We start from the raw sequence: 18379 nt of genomic DNA, 5'->3' as shown, positions 1-18379 counted from the left end.
ATTAGCTCTTTAAGTCTCACATAAAGCCTCATCAAACTAGGTAGTGTTAGCATATCCTTGTTAACAGCTGATGACATGGGGATTGGAGAGGTCACACAACCTGCCTCTAAGGAGTACTAAGTAGTAGCTGAGATTTGAGTTCAAGTGGTCGTAATACCCAATTAGTGCTGCTACCTATCCATCTTACTAATTTTTCTTCTCTTCCTCTTTTTTTCTCCTTCTGTCCTTCCTTCCTCCCATCTCTTTGTTCTTTCTTTGTTCTTTCTTCAACTAGCAATTCTTGATTGCCTATTCTTTTTACGGAAGTAAAAACAATAAAGCATATATTTTAGCTGCTTAAAGAACTTCGTGAGGAAAATAATTATTTAAATAAAATATACATAGAATGTGATGAATGCTGTAATTGATCAGCATTCTGATAAAATGCATATAGTACATCTCCACAAGGTCATATTTACCTGTCAGTTCTCTTCATAACTCTATTCCCAGACTGAGTGCACTACCTTAAACCTATAAGGTGTTCAAAAAATATTTGTTGATTGAATCGCTGAAAGGAGTCTGACAAGGAAGTAACATTTAATTTGCCCCAGGCCTATAGTAAATACTCATAAATGTCAAAAATATTTAACACAATTATCAAACACTTAGTATTGTGCTTTATTATGTGCCAAATATTCTGTTAAGTGCTTTGCAAATATGAACACAACTAAACTTCATAACAGTTATCACCTCATTTCCCGGATAAGAATTAGGATTCGCAGAAAGGTTGAGTCATTTGTTGTAGCTACAATGTGGCAGATCCAGGGCTTAAACATGTGCTGTCTGGCTCCAGGATCAAGGATCAGCCACCACCCTATGCATACTTAGAGGACTGGGGGAGCATTGTATACTGGCTTGACATTCAAAACACACATTGCTCTTTCTTTATGTGTTCTACATTTTTGTTGTGATATATATATATATATATATTCATATATATATGAAGAAGTGCTTTCATCTCTATTTCAATGAAGATGAAAAATTGGAATTCATGCTTTTAGGATATAATTTATATAAATATAGGAGTATACGTTTTATTTGGTTTTGGACAAACTCCATTCACAGTTGTATGCATGTACAGAGCTGTGCTGTGTGTTCTGGAGTTTTGGGTTCTTTTATTCCTACTTGCTTCCCACCTATCTCAATAATTTTTCTAACTTGTCCATTTGTATTTACATCTGTAACTTCACACATATCAGGGCAAAATTAGCCATTAGGCACCATAATGTAAGAAGTACTCAACTTGTGGTTTACTGCTCTAATGTTGAGGTAAATGCTGCCTGTCCGTATGATCTTTTAGCTCTGAGAAAAATCTTGGAATCAGGCAGAACTTTGTATGGACACAGGATTTTAAAATTCTAACTACTTAACTTTCACAAGTTACTGAATCTCTGAGTGTAGTTTCTTTGCACACATAACAAGAGACAATAACACCCACTATGTAAGATTGCATAACTCAATACATACAAAGTGCTTGGCACTGTACCTCAGTTAGTGGTGGTTATTATTAAAATAATTCTAACCATGAAGAATGTCTTGTTATGGTTTGTGTCTATATGTTCCCTCAAAGCCTCATGTGGTCATAGGTGGAAGTTTTTCCGAGGTGGCTGAATCTAGAGTGTGTGATGTAGAAATTGATTCATGGTACAATACTAGGATCAAGGGCACTAGGATTAAGGGTGTGAGTGCTACCAGCCCTAAGTAGCCTGGATAAGATATAAGGGATAGAAAGAGTTGTGACTGTCCCTTGTTGCTTTGCTACCTTCTGCCTGCCATGGACTGTTTCTCCTCTGTGATGCCTATCTGCCATGCCACCCTGCCTTGCAGCCAGCTGATTATGGACTGAAACCTCTATAAACTGTGTGCTAAATAAACCTTTTCTCCTTTAACTTTGGGTGTCAGGTATTTTGTCTCAGCAATGAGAAAAGTAATTGAGACATGTGTGTTCTACTTTTGAACTCAGATTTCTGCCTGTCAAATCTTAACAAGACATCCTTGACTTTGCTTCTAAGAAAAGATTGTTACCTTTCTTCATTTGCAGTGTCTTTTCTTTTTTAAAATATTTCTAGCTTTATTGAGTATAACTGACTAATAGAAATTGTATTTCTCTGTGGTATATAATGTGATATTTTGGTCAATGTATACATTGTAAAATGATTACTACAATCAAGTTAATTAATGTATTCATCACTTCACATAGCATTTCTTTTTGTGGTGAGAACATTTATGGTCTACTTTCTTAGCAATTTTCTTTTTTTTCTTTCCTGTTTTTTTTCCTATGGGAATCTTCTTAGGTCTCAGTCACTTTTCTTCAGGATAAAAATGCTCTAACCCGTTTTGTTGATTGCTGACCAGAAGAAGAAAAATTTCTTGGCCTAATCTTCATAACTTGCTATATTTTAATTCCTTCATGTATCTCAAAGTATTTTTCCCTCTCTGATACCTGAATTTGATCAGGAAAACATTTCCACTGGGAAGAAAAGCCTCAATTTTGGTGATGAAGGTGACCCTAACAAAGCCTGGTACACTTCATCATAGAGTTAAACAACCACTTGGCCAGGATTTAGGAAAGCAGAAAGAGCCCAGGTGAGACCTGGAGAAGCTCAGAGCCTAACTGCTGCCCTATACCAACAAGGTGAGCCAGATAAAGGTAAGGGGCAGTGGGTGCGAGTCCAAGACAGTCTAGTGCCAGCATTGGCCTTTAGAGCTAAAACTGGATGTGGCTGCTTCTTCAGTTCTGCTTTTGAAGCTCCATGTATAAAGTTGCTGTGGCCCACACTAACCCAAAGCCATGCTAATAAGAGAACTGTGGGAAGATTAAGTAAATTGGCACAAAGCAAATCCACTACTCTCTGCCCCTTGCAATTTGACATTTTCATGTACCTATTTTAGCCATTCTTAGTAAAACTTCCAGATAAAGAGTCTAATGTGATATAGCTTATCCATCTTTTATAGAATCATAGTTTTCCTTTGGTAGTTGGTAATTTAAATACTTATATTTAATTACTGTTAGATGATAGAAATAGAAGAAAAGAAAGAGTAGTTAATATGTAAACATATATATTCTGAACTTCAGACATACTCTTCTTTACTCCTCACTGTGAAGCTACAACCTAATTTCTTCTGGATAGTCAGAATTAATCATTCTTGAAATTATGATGGCAAAGTTAAGGGTCATAAAATACTGTGATATCTAGTAGAAGATCTTGAAAAGTAAGACTTTTAGATAAATAAAGCACAATGTTTCAGGGATGGCAAATAAACTTTTCACTAGATTATTTGGAGTAATAATGAAAAGGGCCATCTCTATTTTTGTCTTTACTCATGAATTCTGCTTCTGGAAGAAACACCAGATTTCCTTTGCTAGCTGATGACTTTAAAGGATAGTATAGAAGGCTAGACTTAAGTCATTTTAAAGTGTTTTCACCCAAATGGTATTGTGACTGAGACTTTAAAAGGCCATTCCAGAATTCTCACAGGGCAGATAGTTCAAAATGATGGGAAATGTGGAAGACAAGTGAAGTCCATAGACTTGGGTTAATTATCACATTGCATTTACTATAATATGAAGGAAGTCCCCCTTCAGGAGCACTACTGTGACAAACACTGAAGGGATTTCCTGGATCTACAGAGGAAAGTTTTGCTGAAAGCAGGGATGACAAGTCAATATCCCGATTATGTAGGCTTTGGTGAAAACAAAGCCCTGCCCCATCCACAATGTACGTTTGTGTAGAGATAACTTTCCACTTAGTGGATGGATGAGAATGATGTTATCCTGAGTTTCTGTTGACAGATTAGACCCCCATCAGTGTTTATAACAGATGGAAAACTTATATTTCTGCCTCACTGGCCACTTTGTTCATGAAACATTTGGCAGGGCAAAAAAGGGTGACTAGTGTTTACTGAATTAATCATTTATTCTGTTACTAATACAGTCCTCCACAAGAAAAAATGTTTTTTTGATGAGCATTAGCATTTGACACATGTATCTTTATACTTTGTGTCAATTCAGAGAGAGTCATCCTTATATTTCTTCCCCAGATTTCTCTGTCATCGAATGCATTTTGTCCAAGTCCTTGAGTCATTCAGCTGAATCTTTGAAAGAGGATAGATCCGTGCTCTGGTCATTTCTCTTTTCAGACAAAATAACCAGCCAAGTACATTTTCAGTATTCTGACCACTGGATGGATTTTGCTTCATCACTCTCCTTCAGATATATACTTCAGGCCAATAGTGATGTAGCCAGCCACCACTGGATAGTTCCAGTATATTGTACAGAACTATGTTTTCACCAGGTTCATTTTTTTCTTTCATAATCAACTCTCCATGAGGCTATAGGTATATTTTGAGATGGAGGAGGTAACAGAGAAGGAAAATGGACTGTGGGCACCTTGACCACTTGCTTATGCAACCAGCGCTTTCAGAAATAGATTGAGCTCAATCTTCTACCTACTACTTCTGTTTGATGATGATGTGCTATTGTGCTTGCTTAAATTATGGATTGTCTGGTCAGTTAACACCCAGATGGGTAATCCAAGTGATATGGCAATTTTGTGGCCCATGGTTAAGTGTTAGGAAGCTATTTTTAAAGGGAAATAATTATCTACAAAGGAAAACATAGCATTTTCTTCAAAATACTAAAGATATGCTTGGTGAATCACTTTTAGGGTCAATCAGAGGTTCATGTGGTCTTCCTATCTATCATAGACACTTTCAGAACAGTCTTATCCTGTGATCCATGTAGCCCCAAATCAAACAATTTCTGATTCTTCACATATAAGAGGACTTCTCTTGTTCTAGACCTTCACCAAAACTGAAAGATTCTTTAAATAAGTAGGTAAAGGGTCACAGTAACATGTGCAAATAAAACATATCCCAGTCGACATTTAAAGAATTTCAACAAGTGTCTTTTCTTTAGTAGTGAGTATGGTTAGATGCAGTAGCTTGTCCTTCATTTTGGAGAAGACACCTCAATGTATCTCAGCTCATTGGATACTAGAAATTTAATGAGGTTGCAAGTTTCTGAATTTTTGTGGAATTTATTTCCCAACCCTTTAGCTATTATATTTATAAATAATGCCTAAAAGAATTGCCACTACATTTACCTCCTGCCCAATCAGCTCAATATTGTAAATAAAACAGACCATCATGACATTCCACTGGACATAGAAACAATCAAGGTTCCTGGGGATGAGATTGTGACATAAAGGCAGAGAAGTAATATGGCCCTGAGGTAAAATAGTGATGATTTGTTTTTGCCTTAGAAATCTGGAAGTAAACTGCTTGTGATGGACTTTACTAACAGATATGGAGCAAAGGACATTTGCCAGAACAATAGCCCATACCATATGCCAGGGAATATGTTGATTTTTTTGGTAACAAAACCACATCTGATAGAGCAATTGCAATTGCAGCCACCATCTGGTGAAGTTTATAAAAAGCCACTTTCATTCTCCAAGATCCACCTGTCTTTTACACAGGCCAAAGGTACAAGTTAAATGGGATGTGGTAAGAATCACTACTTTGTACCTTTCAAGTTCTTAATAATGGCTCTAATCTCTCTAATCCCTCCAGAATGCAAGTTGTCTGATTTACTATTTAGGCAGTTTTACCACCTTCCACGTAGCTTTCCCTAGTATAATAACCTTCACTTCACAGGTCAGGAAATCAAAGCAGGAATTCTGCCAGTTGCTGTCCGTATCTGTTCCAATCATGCATTCTGGAATCTGGGAAATCACCCACGGGGTGAAGTTGGATCGTTGCTGATCTACTGTGAGATTGACCCCAGCCAAAACTCCAGAGTTCTCAGAGTTCCATTAACCTCTACTCTTCCTGGTGTACCACAATGACATTTTGGTCTCCAAGAATTAGTTTAAAATCAGAGGCAATGTGTAACATTCTCTCAAAAGAGTGGTTATTTCATCTTCTGAAATGCATAGAAACTCAGGCAAAAACTGCATATCTTTTGAGGGAAGGCTATATATTTATATCATGAGTCTTCATCTGTGTAATAGAGCTCTTCCTCAAGGATATGTGGCATTTCCTCCATTTAAGGGGCTCTAGGTCTGTGAACAAGTTGACCATTGAAATTTTTTTGGAGGAAGGGCATGAATCCTTAACTTTAAAAATTTCAGCTAAAGTCCAATTAAGTCTTTTATGCCTAAGATTGAAATTGTTTGAATTTTTGCATGAAATTCATATACGTTACCTAGACAAATTTAAGGAACAAGAATTTAAAGATAACACATTTCATTATGTCCCAATGTTATACGTGGTACAGAAATGAATGATTAGGTATTGAAGGATCAACTAGAACTAGAATTTTCATGTCTATACAAACCAAGTTAGGCTTTAAAGATTTGTTCTCTTACTTCGGTTCTACATGTACCATGATCAGTTATGCAACCAGGACATTTTGAATCTTGTTCTGACTCGATTGCTATTCAACTATGCTATTACAGATTCTTGTAGCAATTTAATTACAAGTTTTACTTTCATATCTGGTTCTGCACATGATGGTAGCAGAGCACACAGTAAAAAATTGAAAGACAAAACCAAAACATAGATTCAAAGTGGGGTCAAAAGGACAAAGCAGCCTAATAAACAAAGATGAGCTGGAACATGTATCTTTTTCTTGAAATCTCCAGTGAAGCCTCCAACTTCAGTGGTGCCAGTAGTTAGTGGGAGAAGCTGATGGCCAGGATTTGGAGAGCTTGAGGAGATCTGGCAGAAGTTTGAGTTGTTGTAATGCTAGCTGCTGTCCCAGTTGCTGCAAACACAAGTCAAGAATTTCTTGAAGTTGAAGGAGATGCAACAGGGCCCAAAGAAATGGTTGGCCTAGCTGCAACTGCATTTTTTGTCTGGCACTGTCCTAAGTATAAGAAGAATATGGTTGCTGTCTCACCTTTGCCTTCTGCATGTCGAGAAAAATGTATCCTCTAGCCTACCTCAGTAGGGAAATAGACAGATAGAAAAGGAAAAAAACTGTGTGAGATAAAGTTAAGCAGTTGAAGAAGACTTGAAGTTTTTTGTAATAGAATAGAGAGATCCAAATGTAATCTGAACTCAACTGCACTTTAACAAATGGTAGAAGAATTTGTCAGAGCTGGTGTGGGGGTTGGAGGCCATCTGTATTTGTTGATTGGACTTCCTCAAAGGAAAAGTCAACATTTTCTTATGTCCATGGTAGGAGTCATTGTATAATTGGCAGGGAACACACTGAAGTGAGGCTCATACACCACCAGCGGGTCTGGAAGTTAGGGGTGCTGTCCTCCTTGATGCTTACATTTCAAATGAGTAGCTTTTAGGTCCTTAAGAAAGTTTTGGGGTGGTTTGTAAATCTGACCACATTTACATATCAAAGAGGAAGAAAAATAGAGAACCACCAGTTTTCTGAAGGAAATATTTGCAAGAAAAGAGAAGCCAGAGACAGAGTCAGGAGGGAACCTGACTGAAGTTTAGTCAAACTAAGGAGACAGACAAGCCTTAGTCTCAGGGATGGGAATTCTAGGATACTTAGTTTAGCTTAGCCAAATCGACACAGTTCCAATCCAGCACATTTCCCTTTTCTGAATTCCTGTTGGTATAATGCTTCATTGAGAACTTACTTGTTCCATTAAGAAACTATCCAAAGACAGGGAAATAAAAGAATGGCTACATAAAGTTTAAATGTCATGCTGGAACATTGCTGTACCCTATTTGGGGATTATTCAGTTCTTATTGTTGTAAATCAATAGCAGCCATAAATCTGGTAATGGGTGAATATGTCTGTTTCAGTACATTTTATTTTATTTTTAAAGCAGGATCTTGTTACACAGCCCTGGCCGGTCTTGAATTTATGATCCTCCTCTCCTAGTTTCCCAAGTAGTGTGTGCACCACTGTGCCTGATTCTTATAAATTTTATTTGAACAACAACAACAACAACAACAACAACAACAAAAGCACCAAACAGTTGGTGGTTGGATTTGGCCCACTGTTTGTAGTTTGACAAGACCCATTCCATACAAATGTAGAAAATTAAATTTTCCTTACATATTAGGGCCTAGACTCTGTAAAGTGAAATATTAACTTATGGGTTTATATGTTGTAAATGATTTTTATCCAAAGAAAATGTAGTTTTCTAAAAAGTAGAAAAAAATAGTCCCAAATTTTACAGTTGGGTTACACCACTTCTGCATCTTACATTGTAATCTTATTGCAGGAGTCTATTTTTCACTAATAAATACTTCCATCTTTCCTATACTCTTTGGAACCAGCTTTACCAATTACCCTTTCCCTCATTATTGTCTTAAGTACATCTGTCTAATGCAATATATATCTTTGGAAAATCATGTTTTGATAGTGTTCTAATTGTTTTCTCAGAAGGAAGAAGCTCACCCTGCTAAGCTCAAAAGAAAAGAAGAAATAGAGGAGCTGACCCTGTCCCAGTGTTTTCCCCCAATAAAATTAATTAGTCAGCTTCTCCTGGGGAGGAAGGAGAGAGGCATTAGGAGGTAAATTTGGCCAGGAGCATACTTCCAGCTTTGTAGTGTGGTTCCCAGATCAGCAACATCAGCAGTTGTTAAAATTGCCCACACATTTGCCCCACCCAGACCTACTGAATATAAAACTCTGGAGATGAGGTCCAGCAATCTACATTTTGAAGAGACTTCTGAGTAATTCTAGTGCAAACTAAAGTGTGAGAAGCTCTGCTCAAAAGATATTCAGTGGAGAATTCAGGTATTCCCTTATTAAAAGGGCATTTTATGCAAAGCTTAGCTGCTTTCTATGATAAGTACTTTTTCAGGTAAGAGCTTGTCTTCAGCTTAGAAAGATTTATACACGGCCACTGGGGGGATGTTTTTCATATGTGTCTTATTTTATAAGTGTGGCTTACTCATTCTTGATAACTTACTACTTAATTGACAAGTTAAATTTTGTTTTACTACAGGATTTACTTTTTAAAGAAGGATAAAAATTATTTTGGCAACATGGTTTGAGCTCGCTAGCCACTTTCCTCCTTTTCCTCTGTAGCTCTGATTTACAAGTTTTCATAAAGACAAAGACTTAAAATGCATTTATACATCATCTCTGATTCTTCTTCTGTCCATAATCCATTTTCATTTAGACAGATGACCTAAAGGGAGACAACTACAAGGGAAGAATTTTAATGCAGTGTCAGGATGTGGTACAAGCATCTGTACATGAACAATCACGGATTTATGATGGCTTTTTTTTTTAACTTTGTGATGGTGTGAAAGTTACAAGCATTCAATAGAAATCATGCTTTTAAAAGTTTTGATCTTTTTCCTGGACCATGCTATGTGATATAATAGTCTCTCACAGTGCTGGGCCCTGAGAGCAAGCCGGGCAGCACTCAGCCAGCCTGTCAGTCATAAAGAAGAAAGCTGGTACTGCACTGCATTGCATTACTCGCTAGGATGTTCAGCAGGTTGTATTGGAGGCATTTTTGACTTACGAGGGGTTTGTCAGGATATAAACCCATCTGAGTCATAGAGCATCTGTACTTAGCTTGGGTGGGATTCAGAGACTGGGTCCTGAGCAGAATATTTATTCAGTTACTTTAAAAGCTATGGTGGACTTTCTGGAAATGTCTGCTCACAGTAACCCACTGGGTATGTTTCAAGTCAAGGTGAAGAATGAACAAATGAGACAAGCAATAATAACCTGGACAGCCTTATGGGGCTTTCTGTGATAAGGTTCACTAGTGGGGTGAAGCCTTTCCTATAACCATAATTAATCCAAATGGAGACTAACAGATTGTCACAGAAAGTGCGCACTGTAATGACATATTTTTCTCCTGGAGGACCAGGCTTGAAGGCTAATCCAGGCTACTGGGACAACTACTTTTAGTCACATTGAGCCATTCTGACATATGGAGGGCAGGGGAGCTGTGTTACTGTCACAACCCTGGGAGTCACAGGGGTGGCTGTTTTGTCATCACAGAACTGCAGCCAGCAAAGTATAGGTTTCCTCATGAGGTACTTTCTGTCCATAATCAGGGCTTCTATTTTCATACAATATCCAAAAACACATGCTTTCTGGATGAAGGGGGCCCTCATGGAATAACTATTTCAAGAACAGCAATTTCTTGTTCAATAATCATCATTTCTCTACAATATCCATCTGCTTTGATTACATAGAGAGCCCCCTGTAGAGTAATCCTGATTCATCTTGACACCCAGAACCTCCCTAAACGATCTATTCAACTTAGCCAGGGCAGAGGGCAGCACTAGACTCGTCCTCTGGCCAGTTGTCCTCAGGGTGGGCAATGCCTAGGAGAGCCTGACTTGGGAGTCACTGGTCCCAGGGGCTCTGTGTCCTTTTGGCCTCCTATTTCTAGTGGCAGAGATCACAAACAATAATTTTGTTAAATTATATAAGGCAGATTAGGCTCTGCAGATGAAAGGTTCAATCTAAATAAAATGAAAAGGAATGATAGCTTATTTTAAAAAAGATAACTGCTTATATCAAAATATAAGATATTTACACTTGTTTTATGAATATTACTTTGACATTGCTATTAAATATTGGTAATATAATTATTACCTTAAAAATAAGTGTAATTTATCAAATTACATATATGTAATGGAAATATTTACAAAATTATTATTTTAAATTTATTTTATGGCAAATATAAAGTTTATACATTACGATATACAACTAATTTAAAAATTTTAGTTCTAATGGACAAATAATTATATATATTGTGGGGTACAATGTGATACATGTTTATATTATGGAATGATTAACCAAACTCATTAATAAATTATCAATACATACTTACATTTTTTTGTAATGAAGACATTCAAAAATCTACTCCTTTAGCAATTTTTAAATACATATGTATCATAGTCACTGTTCTGTGTGATAGGTCACTAAAGTTTATTCCTATGTAACTGAAATTTTGTATCTTTTGATCAATATCATCACCTTCAACATCCTTCCTTTTCCCCTCAGTTTTGTATTTTCCACTTCTATGAGTTCTTTTTTCAGATTCCACATATAAAGGAGATCATGTATTTATCTTTTTGTGCCTGATTTTTATACAATGGTGAAATCAAGCTAATTATCCTATGTACTACATCACATATTTTCTTTTTTGTTGTTGTGAGGACAGTTAAAATCTACTCTCATTAACTCTCAAGTACACCATACATTGTTATTAACTATAGTCACCATGTTGTACAATGCATCATTCCTGTCTAACTGAAATTTAGTGTCCTCTGACAATTTTTAATGTGGATATTCCTTTTGTCTTTCAAGCACCTGACCATCACCCTAGGGATTCACGGTAATTATTATAATTTGTTCTCCAAAAGAAATGGCACAAGAAAGAATGATTCTGACATTCAGAATTATGATCTGCTACAAGATGATAATACTCTTAAAGGCTTTGAAATGTCTTGAAAAATGAATCTTTACATTTATTTATCTCATACTTTTAACAACTAAATTGTCAAAAATTGGCAGGCTAGTCTAAAAGCTTTACCTAAAAAAAAAAAAGAAATAAAAAAGACAATGATAAATGGAGGAAAACAAGGGGCCATATACTTGCCCTAGAAATGAAGGTCATTCCAAAGACAGGAAGGAGCTGTAGCTTCTGTTCACCTTAAAAAGTTCTGGAGAGAAGTCAGACCTTGAGCTTCCCTTTGGGCAAGCTTGGAAGCAGTTTACACAGTAGGGGACTCCAAGGTTTCCCGATCCACCTTTGAATCCCATGCCTGGTATAGACAGGGCCCAGCACTGGGGATTGAACCTAGGGCTTCCCACTGAGCTACATGTCCACATCTTTTTCTTATTTTTTTGAGGCCATTGTCACTCTCACTACCTTTCTATCCTACTGCTTCGGCCCCCCGGAATGCTGGGATTACAGGAGTGCGCCACCACAGTGCCACCGCTGGTTGTTCTTAAGAGATTCCTTTCACATTGACATTCCCTATATGTTTCCGGGGTTCTCCACTGCATGCCACACTGCCAGAAGAATGGAAGAGTGCTATGTGCGGGTCATCTTTCTCTCCCTTTCAGAGTATTGAAAATCTCTGTCCTATTTTCATGAATAGACAGCATTTTTCTGCACTTGTCATTGTAACATCTCATCATTTAAGTGTAACTTTAAAATGTGTGATAACCACAATTTTGTAGGAAGACACCTTTTATTTCCCATCTGTAAAATGATTCAGAATCATGCAGTAGGCTGAGTAACTTCTGGGAAGCTTTCCATGCTGAATAAAAACATTTTAATCTCATTCACGGCATGTGAATTCTTGTTGGCCACAATCACAGAGAGTGGGTGGCCCTGCTTTTAGCCTAGTTTGTTTTCTGATTTTGGCTTACCTCATTTTATGTCTTGGATTTTAGGCTTCATGTTCCTTTGAAGTCTGAATCTTTGTGCTTGCTGGTAGTAGATATGACATAACCATTTAATAATACATTATTCTTGAAAAGCCCTTTTCTATCATTTTTATTATTTCTCCTATAAATTCAAGTGAGGAAATAAATTGGACTTTTTTACTGTAAGGAAGCGAAACTTGGAGGTTTAGTGACATTACTCAGGAAAGCTGGAGATACAATGATAGCAAACATATCCAAGGCCTTTAAAATCATCTATCTGCCTTGCCTGACATTGCCCTTAAAATTTTATTATTTGAAGCATGATAAATAAAACATGAGGTTTGCCTTTAAGTCATTTACATAGTTCCTTGGTCTGAGGAAAATGCAGTCACCCAGGTTTTCCTCTCCTCGTTTCAATGTATTTCAGAGTTGGTTCACAGGCCTGAGCTGATAAATGAGATTCCTGGGCTGGTGAGGGCACAGTAGTAACCCACTGACCCAATGCTTCCTTGGAATGGATTTGCCCAGGCCCCAGGATAATGGTTCAATTTGCTGTGCAATGGAGCAGGAGCCCAAAGAGCTTGATGTAGGATCCACTCACTTATTTTGTTCATGGTCTTTGCCCTATGATGAGATTTTCGATGATATTTTTTTTCTCCATGACCTTGGATTTTTATTTTAAATTTCAGGCCACTTTCATTAACCTACCCTTCTTGCAGTAGAATATAATTGCAATATACCCAAAATTATGAGCCTTGTTTTGCTTGTTCAAAACATGCATACATATTCATCTGACAGCTTTTTTCTTCGAATCCAATAAAATAGCCAGAGACTTTTGATAAAATTTTCAAACTTGTTAAAATTACTACTGCAACTTCTGCTACCTACACCAAAACTAAAACTACATCTAGAAATCCTTACTTGGAGGCCTTTATTTCATCAAATCCAGCAATATTTGGCACTTAGCAGGTGGTCAATTCCTGTGTTTGCACGGTATCAAATTAATTTCTGACCTTGGCTACTTCAACTTATAGACTGTTTTTTTTGGGGGGGCTACATATCTTTTTTCGTATTATTTATTAACATTTATGCAGAGTACATGTTTAGAGATTCTGAACCAACTTTTATTTTATTTCCCAAACTTTTGTTTCTCACACTGAGTTTTGTTATTTTTTGCAGTTCAGATATTTGTGGTTAGATCTAAGAATCACTTCCAGTGCAGAAATAAGATTCAGTGAATGTGAGTGGTTATGAATTTCATAAGATTTATCTTATTTAAGTTGATCAATAATTGTTAATTTCCTATCGTAAGCAAGACATTGATGGGGCCAATGGTACAAGATAGTTTTGCAGAAACACCCCAGGACAGCACCACTGAGAATGTTAAAAATACAGTTCTGGGTGGAAATCTATGTGTCTTCTAAACATTCAGTTTGGATTGTGTCATATAGATGGATAGACTCATTTTGATAATCCATCCACTTATACACCCATTCTGTCTAGTTGGTGGATTAAGTTTATTGAATCAATGGGTGATTGGGACATTATGAAGAAACAGTACACCAGCATTAGCTTGGGCTAAGGCGCACCTCCCCTTCAGGGTATAGTATCTCTTATTTACCAGAAACTGGAATTGTGGCAGTGATGGCTATGCATGAGACTTTATCAGAGCAATCTTGAAACATAGAAAAGCTGAAAAGCTTACGATGAAAACAAACGCATGTAGAAAATGAATGTCAAATGATTTATACCAGGCAGATTTTCTTGATATTTGAGGAATGGATTTTTGCATTTATAAGTGATAAGTTGCTGTTTTACATAATCATCCAAAGAAGTGTATTTCCTGAGCTAACATGTTGCCCTCTACCCAAGTTTTATTTGTTGGTCTCTCTATAGATTAAATGTCTTAACAATTTAAAGTGCTCTATTTATAGCAGAGAATACTTATACTCCACCTGTTTTGGTTTTCATGCTGGGGGTGAAATTTATACTTCAGTCCTCAGGAGAAAAGAGCCTGTAAGAAATATTCCTAACTTGTTTTTAGTTCTTACCTATGCTTCTCCACAGGATAAATGACTGTTCCATGGATGGATCATCTGTTATTGCTATACTTCTAGGAAGAATTCAAATCTTGGATTGTGATTTCCATCCAAGTTATGTTTTCTTCATTTTTATTAATGACAGCATTTAAGTATTTTTCTTATTTCTATCTTGTGCTGTTAGTTTTATGTTTTAATGGTCCTTCACTTAAAAGAAAAATATATTATAATTAGTATAATATTGAGCATAAAATATCTATATTCCTTCTGACCTATAAAAAAAGCCTTGAAATTGTCACTTAACATTTGATTTGCTTTCATAAGAAAGTTGTAGGCTACAGTATACTCAATAAAATATTGTGATTAAACTTATCCTAACTGAATATATTGACAGTCATAAAAGATTACAAAGTTACTGGTACTCAAACAAATTGTTATTTTATAACTTTATAGGCTTTTTAGTTAGCATTTTTATAAAACAAGTTATAATAGATATTTCTGAATATTTATACTCACATGCACTTATTCAGTTGACTTAAATGTCATTGGCAAAGTTTGATGTGTGTGTGTATGTGCACCCCTGTGTGTGTGTAGGGGGGGGTGTTGACACCATAAATCCTTTAGGGATAAGCTTGTTGGTGGTTCATTTTGCACATAAAATATATAATATTCCCATTTCCTGATTTGTTCCCCACCTATGGCCATTGGCTGTCTGTTAAAATTAGCTGGAGATCTTTGGGAAATATTCATTATGGGATTTCTCCTCTAGAGCGTCTGATTTAATTATTCTTGAGAGGATCTGGCTGTGAATCATTTTAAAAGTTCTCCGTACATTTCACATACACTAGTGTTGAAAACATTGCTCTAGATAATGGTTCTGGACAGCTCTTTTGCAGATTACATGTCAGATTGGCCCAGGAGAATATACCTACAAAAATACCCACAAGTGTCTTAATTATGGGGCTTATAATTTTACAGCAACTGTGTAGTCTTTTGGGGGGTAATTTCAGTGCAGTCAAATAAAGGCTTATTTCACCTCGCTTTTCTTTCTACTTGGTAGTACTATGGACAGTACCTTTAACTTAGAAATTGGGAGATAGAATTCTAAAATTCTATAATATTTGAGTGTAAAGGATCTCATATATATATATATATATTCTCATATATATATACATATATATTCTCATATATATATACATATATATATTCTCATATATATATATATATACATACATATATTTATTCCAGCTGATCAATTAAATCCTTAGAACAAATTTCAAGTATTTTCTAAAGTTCATATAGGCAGAATGAAAGCCCTATCTCTCATCATTCTTTTCAGTTCTCCATCTATTCTAGATTTACGTTTTCCACCAGGTTCACATTTCATTCCTCTCGGAAGTCATCACTAACTTCTCATACTAAGCCAGCTGTTATTATCATAATTATCATATGTTTTTATAAAAACATGCTGTTGCTATTCTTAACATCTTTTATTTCAAGATGTAATTATAGACTCAGCAATGTGATTTACTGGATTACATTTCTTACCTACTAGGTTATGAAATTCAAAATCTGTGATTTTGTTCATTTATTTTCGTTTCCTTACCCCTAGCAGAGTGCCGGGTACATAAAAGACACACAATGAATATTTTCTTAGCTGTGTTATATTTATTGGTAACCATAACATGATGTAATTTTATTTTGTTCTAATTTAAAATCTAATAAAATTTCTTGCTCATGCCATTTACTTTTGACTTCGATGTGCTGTTTATGACCAATACTAACTTGTGCAAGAGGATCTTTTACTATCACATAAAAAGTTCTTTATGACAGTAAGCTGTTTGCTGCTTTCAATTATGTATGAGTTATACAGAAAAATGTACTGACTTGTCAGAAAGCAGAGAAATTTAGTGTGTCTATTCAAGACCCTGCAGGATCCATACTCATTTTTTCCTTCAGTTGTCTATAGGACACTGGAGGTAGGTCGATAGACCAACAGACAGACAGACAGACAGACAGACAGACAGACAGAAATGTATGTAGACATATGGTCTGGTTTAGTTCCTAGTCAGAAACACTGATTGTATGAAAAATAAGGAAAGGCAAAGCTTATTATATACTAACAGACATACATTCTTTAAATATTTACATTCAGTCTCTTGGTAATTGCATTTGGGTCTTTAGCTTTAAATAGCACTTTGTGAGACTATGACTGGTAAGTGAATATCTCTGGTCTGAACATTTTCTTGATCTCTGGACTACTATGTCAACTTCCTTCCTACTCAACTTCTCCATGTCTAAGAAGTATCTCTAACTTAGTGTGTCAAAAATACAGTTGGATTCCTATCCACAAATTTCTAATCTCCCTTCTGTTTCCATCTTTCCCACTTCAGAAAATGCTACCATAATCCACTGAACTGATCTGGGGTGGGTAGTTATTCCAAACCCTTCCCTCTTTCTTAGGAGTCATTTCCAATCAACATCTGTATCACTGTCAAAATATATCCTGGGTCTTACCACTTCATATCATTTTCTGTACCATTTCTCAGTTTCAGCCAAGCTAAATTCATTTTTTCATTGGTCTCTCTGGGTCAACTCTTGACCACTACATAATATCCAAATGGGTAAATAAATAATCAGATCATGTGACCTCTATGCTCCAATTCCAATCACTTCTCAACTCACACATCATAAATGTTGCGACTGAAAAGAACCTTTCTGCTACTCTTATGCCCTTAGTTCACTTTATTCCATCCCACTTGCTTTCTTGCTTTGTAAAGTTCCAAGCACATTCCTGGTTCAATGCCTTTGGAATTTCCAGTGAGAATTAACATACTCCTCCCAGTTCTTCAAGATGGCTGCTCACAGATCATTCAGATCTCTTCTCCCATGTCACCTCTCCAGAGCGAGCCTTCACTTCTGAAAGCTTCTTGAAATAGCATTTCTGTTTATTTCTGTCCCTCTGCTATAGCTCATTTTAATAAAAAACCCCTATAACTACTTATATCATTTTATTGTATCAGGCTGAGTTTTAACAAATTCTAGTAAAAAAAAACCCAAATGGAATGATGGACCTTTTTATATGTAGGTACCTTTAAATTCTGAGGGGTCTTGACTAATAAGGGTCTAAGTCCTGTGGAAATGGTTCTCATTGGAAGTGTGAAAAAGTATACCAATGGCCATATAGACAATTTAGTAAGAAGTGAATAATGCAATGTACAGACTTAGTATAGAAATATCAGACAAGTTATCAGATAAAAAGAGTTCTTGCCCCTAAAGAGATTATTATCATCCATTATTTTGCTCAGTTTCTTACAGAATTTGGTAATTTTTCATTGTTCTGTTTTGTTTTATTTTTTCCTTTCGAACTTCTTGAATTTTAAAAATATTTTCATTGCACACTAATTGACAACATGGAATATTGCACTTTAAAACTGAGACTTTTTCCATGTGAAACTCAATTACTCAACTGGTTTATATCAACATGTATTTGAGTATCTTTTGTAGAAAAAAGTTTGTTCCGAGTTAAGCAGGGAATACAAAACTAAATAAGAGAAAGGACCAGTCCTTTGAGTTGACATAGATGATGTGCCTAGGGTAGTCAAAATTTTAGAGAGGAAGTAGAATTCTAGAGTGTCAGGAGCTGGAAGGAATGGGAAGTTACTGCTTAATGGGCACAGAGTTTCAATTTTGCGAGATGAAAAGAGTTCTAGAGATGAGCGGTGAGAGTTGTATAACAATGTGAATGTATTTAGTGCCACAGAACTGTACACTTAAGAATGGTTAAAATGATAAATTTTATGTCATGCACGTTTTGCTACAATAAAGAGTAAAACTAAGAGATTATCTCTGCTTTTAAAGAGCTTGTAATCCAGTTAAAATGACATGCAAATAGCTTTGGCCATTTATGGATCAGGCTTAAGATTCTGATGTGAGAATAATGTGGATGCTGTGGTCAAATCTATAG

At 36.1% G+C, this 18379-nt stretch overlaps 1 long non-coding RNA gene across 4 annotated transcripts in view; it reads left to right on the top strand.

Annotated features, from left to right (window-relative positions):
- The first annotated feature begins 8664 nt into the window (after nucleotides 1–8664).
- The window catches only part of LOC147824164 (uncharacterized), a 33710-nt gene continuing 23995 nt past the window's right edge, over nucleotides 8665–18379 (top strand). For all 4 annotated transcript variants that reach the window (XR_015442753.1, XR_015442752.1, XR_015442751.1 and 1 more), the window contains exon 1: nucleotides 8665–8758. This is a non-coding gene — a long non-coding RNA (uncharacterized LOC147824164). The remainder of the gene's footprint in view (nucleotides 8759–18379) is intronic.

This window comes from Heterocephalus glaber, unplaced genomic scaffold, assembly GCF_053883595.1.
Source record: "Heterocephalus glaber isolate CG9 unplaced genomic scaffold, H.glaber_assembly_v1.0 deba00001553, whole genome shotgun sequence".
Lineage (NCBI taxonomy): Eukaryota > Metazoa > Chordata > Mammalia > Rodentia > Bathyergidae > Heterocephalus > Heterocephalus glaber.
The sequence above is the reverse complement of the archived record's forward strand: the minus strand, read 5'-3'. Positions and strand labels throughout refer to the sequence as shown.